This window comes from Pinus tabuliformis, chromosome 1_2, assembly GCF_031772625.1.
Source record: "Pinus tabuliformis cultivar Carrire ecotype Pingquan chromosome 1_2, CPIR1, whole genome shotgun sequence".
NCBI classification, from domain to species: domain Eukaryota; kingdom Viridiplantae; phylum Streptophyta; class Pinopsida; order Pinales; family Pinaceae; genus Pinus; species Pinus tabuliformis.
In genome coordinates this window covers 1154103694-1154108897 of record NC_142298.1, presented here as the reverse complement: position 1 = coordinate 1154108897, position 5204 = coordinate 1154103694, and positions in this window count along the sequence as shown.

The following is a 5204-nucleotide window of genomic DNA, read 5'->3' as shown; positions in this document are numbered from 1 at the left end:
AACTTAAGGATCATTCTTCTTGCTTGATCAACTCAAAGAATTGATCTGATGGCCCTAGATATTAGCAATTAGAGATATATTTAAAGCTGATAGCAGTTGGGAGAAGGTAACTGGACCTAATTGAACCAGTTGGAGCCACTATCCCAAACAGAAAAGGAGTCATTTTAAGGTTCGGATCGGGTGGTTATCTCCAGTGTTGTGGCAGTGATTTTCGAGGCCTCAACACTACCCTATGAAAATCAAAGATGATGTATTCGAGATATTTTAGAAGTTTCACTTTTTGTTGAAAGAAAAACTAATAAATTGCTTAAGTTTTTGAGGACAGACAAGTGATGGAGAATATTGTTTCAAAGCATTCAAAGAGTATTGTAATAGGTTTGGCATAAGCCTGAGAAGACTACCCCCTTACTCCTCCATAGAATGGTACTGCGAAAAGAATGAATTGCACTAGCATAAAAAAGTGAGGTGTATGTTGTCAAATTTTGGATTGGAAAAACATTTTTTGGCAGAAGAAATAAAAAAACCTACCGCCTCATAAATCAATCTCCTACTACAATTTTGGATAGTGGCATTCCCTAATAAGTTTGGATCGATAAAAAGACAAATTATTCCTACCTAAAAATATTTGGATGTGAAATATTAGTGCATATTCCTAAAGGGCATAAAACTAAGCTAGATGATAAATCTATGAAGTGTATATTTCTGGTATATGTGGATGGTGAGCTTGGTTATCGATTATGGGATCAAGTTAAACATTAAGTTATTGGGAGAAATGTTATATTTAATGGGTTAGAGATGTTTAATAAGTATTTGGGTAATATGGAGGTCAAGAAAGATGTTTATAGGGTTGTTAAACAACAAACAAATATTCCACCATGACAAAAAATGGGTAACATATTCAAGAACAACTTGAACAAGAAATGGAAAATGATGAACGAGAAGGATAATTGTACAACCACCATTATAAGAAGTCCAATTTAAAAATACACCACAATAATTGGTCCACATGTCTACTAGGCTTCACAAGCCTTCACAAAGGTATCCTCTCTCAAATAATATTTGAGTTAACTGATGAAGGTGAACCTAACTATTTTCAAGAGGCTTGTAAAGTTGAGAATGAAAAAAAAATGGAGGAAGAAATGGGTCATTGCTGGAAAACAAGACTTGGTAGTTCGTAAAAATTTCAAAAGGAAGAACAACCCTACAAAATAAGTGAGTGTATAGGATTAAGCATGAAGAAAAAGGAAAAAAGGAAAGGTACAAGGCAAGTCTAGTGGTGAAAGTATTTTCTCAAAAGGAAGGTATTGATTTTTACTTAAATATCTTCTTTTGTTGTTAAAATGACTTCAATTAGAATTATTTGAGAGTCTAGTAGTAGTAGGGTATTTGCATCTTGAGCAATTAGATGTAATGACAACTTTTCACCATGGGGATTTTGAGGAAGATATTTATATGAAGTAGCCACTAGGGTATGAGGTAAACGGAAAGAAGAAATTAGTATGTAGGTTGAGGAAGAGATTGCGTGACCTATAATAAACTCCAAGGTAGTGTTATTTGAAATTCAAAAGGTCCATGAGAAAATGAGGTTATAATAGATGTCATTTTGACCACTTTGTTTATTTTAAGAGACTAGATCATGAGAAAACATATTATCTTGTTATTTTATGTAGTTTGCATGCTTGTTGCAAGGTCTAACATGCAAATAAATAAATGTACTAAAAAAAAAATTAGCTAATTCATTTTCAATAAAGATTTGAATGTTGCAAAGAAAATAATTGGTATGAGGATAACAAGAGACAGGGAAAAATCATAAATTGCTATTGTCTTAGGGTGAGTACTTAGAGAAGGTGTTGGACTATTTAAAATGCATGATGTAGAACTAGTTAGTACACCTTTGACTAACCATTTCAAAATGACTAAGGAGATGTGTCCCAAGACACAGGAGGAAATGGATTACATGTCCAAAATTCCTTACCCATTTAGCAGTTAGCATCTTGATTTATGTAATAACGTGAAAAAAGATGGATATTGCACATGTAGTGGGAGTGTTAATTAGATATATGAACAATCCAAGTAAAGACTGTTGGCAGATTGTAAAGTAGATTCCCAAGTATTTGAAAGGTAACACTACTTAAGCATCATGTTTTGGAGGTTTAAACACAATTCCATAAGGATATGTTGATTCAAATATGGTAGGTGATATATATAGCTTGAAGAACACAAATGGTGTGTTTTTACTATAGATGGGATATAACAAAATTTTTTCATAACATCTTGTCTAAGTAAACACAACGGTATGAATTATAGATGTATGTTAGTTTATGTGAAAATGAATTGATGACTGGCCTAAATGGAGGGATGTACAAATCCAAAGCTCTGAGGGAGATTCATGTTGCGCTTTTTTCAAGTTTCTTGTGGTGTTCCATGAGTAGGCCCATATTTGACTTCATTTAATTACCATGATACTTTTCCCTAACGAGCGAGCTACCTTTGTGCTGAAAAAACTAAAATATTATAGTTCTGAAGTGGGCTTAGGGGTAAAAAGGAAAACACCGATCCTCATCTTCCTATTGGATCAAGGTTGAGGAATATGACTACCTCAGGAAGAGGACGAAAGTCAACAATGCGAAGGGGATTGGCGAAGAAGAGTAAAAGGGCATAACCAAAGGAAAAAAAAGAGTTGGTTATTGAATAAGAGGGAAGAGAAGTAGAAGGGAAAGAAGAATACAAAAAAGCTCGGGGAGAGTGCAGATAAACTGAAGACAACTGAGGAAAAATATAAGTCAATGAAGAAAAATGGTACATAAACAAGATTTCCCTAAATATTGGGATGAAATTCCCTATATGATGATGAGAAGGCCCTAAAATGCATGTGTCTAATACTATATGGCCAATAGGAGGCTCAATGAAGAATTGAACCACTTAGTGTGATCTAGGTGGATATTGGTGGCCACCCGCCTATTCCACTTGGATCCCCAACACTGTCTCTTTCAACTTTTTGGTTTCCTTAATTGTAGCACAATTTACTATTTTTGGCAGTTTTTCGGGTCCTGAACTTCTAGAGCCGTTTTGAGACCCTAAACAACATTTTTATGGGAAATGGAGAGATTGAAAACATCCCAAACTAGGTTGCCTATTTTTTTTTTGAAATCATCTTTAAGATCTTCGAAACGAGGTATTATGATAGCCAAATGGAGATCGTATGCCAAAGTTACAACCTCAGGAAGTTGATGTACCAATTTACCCAAACAGGGCCCATAGTTTTGGCACTTCATCTCCTAGGGTTAGTTTTTTGGATGTTTAGGGTTTTCCATTGTTTCTTAATAATAAATAGACCTTTGAGCCTCATTGTAACACAGTTTAGAGGAATGCACCCGCCACATCTCTTCTCAGAGATAAGCTACCATTGCCCGAGCTATCTTATTTCCATTCTGTTTGTAAGCATAGTTCAATATTTTTCTATTAATGAAATGAAGTGTTTTTCTGTTGCATCTATGTATTTATGATTATATCTATAAGTTGTTGTGTTCTGGTTTAAGTTCGTATTAGTGGTATCAGAGCGGTTTGCTCTTTGTCTTTTTTTATTTGCATGTCCCCAACGAGGTCAAGGTATAAGCAGTTAGGGCTCGACCTGGTTCAACCATTGCAAGATCATCCTTGCAAAACTTGATGACCTCCCATGGTGGAAGAAAAGAAAGACAAGGGGGCAGGGGATCCTTTCAAAATGTTGCTCGAGAAAGCCCTCGAGCGACAGAGAGATGCGATGATGGATAACTTTGCCTAGATCCTTCGACAACTACCCACAAGCAATGCATCTTCATCCAACAACCACTTTGGAGGAGCCTCTCCTTTTAAGGTACAAGTTAACTTTGATATTTAGATATTTGAAGGCTTGATAGATGCAGATGTCATAGATAAATGGTTAAATTTGTTGGAAGGATATTTTTTAGTTCATGACTTTTCCAATTGGGAAAAGATTACTTTTGCACTTCTCAAAGCCGCCCCACATGTAAAGGACTAGCGGGAAACATACCGTGAACAAAAGGACGAGAGTGAACCCTCATTGTTTTTAGCTGCACCCACTTGGGATTCTTTCCGAGACGCCATCAAGGAAAAATATTACCCTGTCAGGAGCTATGAAGATAAATACATGAAGTGGACGACACTACTGTAGGGAACGGACCAAGATGTGTCAGAGTGCACAAATATTTTCCATACCCTTCGTACGAAGTTGGGTATCAAGGATACTAAGCGACATTTTGTGCTCAAGTACCGCGACTATCTACAAAAGTACATCCAGGACGAGAAGGAGTTCCTGGAAATTTCCTTGCTCGGCACAATGTACCGATATGCTGTCAAGATTGAGCAGAAGCTTGAATAGAAGACGAAATACTTTGGATCTGCAAATCCAAAGAAAGGAAAATGTGCCCCCAAACCATAAAACAAAGGACCAATCCAAGGTGGGGCTACCCAGGATCACCTGCCGAAGCCGCAATCAAAGAACAACACGATGAAGACAAAGAATGACACAGGAAAATGGTGTGAGTTCCATAAGAGATCCACTCACAATACAAGTGAGTGTCAGGCCAAGTAGTCACTTGCGGCCGAGCTGAAGGCTTCTAAATCATACACATGTTTCAACTTTGAATCAGAACTGTATAAGGGAACTAACAAAGGGAAGAAGATCATTGATGCGAAACCCAGTGCCATCATGGCCACCACCAAGATCCATAAGATTGAGCTCGAAGATCTAGAGGAGGGGGAGCGCCTCTTCCACTCACAAATGTGGGTGAAGGGTTCTCCACTGTAGTTCATTATCAACAGTGGGAGCCAAAAGAACCTCATTTTAGCAGAGGTCGTGAAGCGACTGGGCCTAAATACTACAACACATCCACAGTCGTACACCGTCTAGTGGCTTCACCAAGGACGAGATCTTCATGTCAGCCAACAATGTCACCTTCGCTGCAACATCAAGCCCTTCTCAGATGAGGTACTCTATGATGTTTCTCCTCTTGAAGTTTGTGATGTATTGTTAGGAAAAACACACTTTTGGAAGTGACATGTTGCATATGAGTCTAGACCTCGGTCTATGATTATTACCTTGGCCAACAAGATGTACAAGATATCGGAGGTTGATCCAGGATGTTTTCGCTTATAGATGTATGAAAAGAATCACATTCAAAATTGCAACTTAACATCGAAAT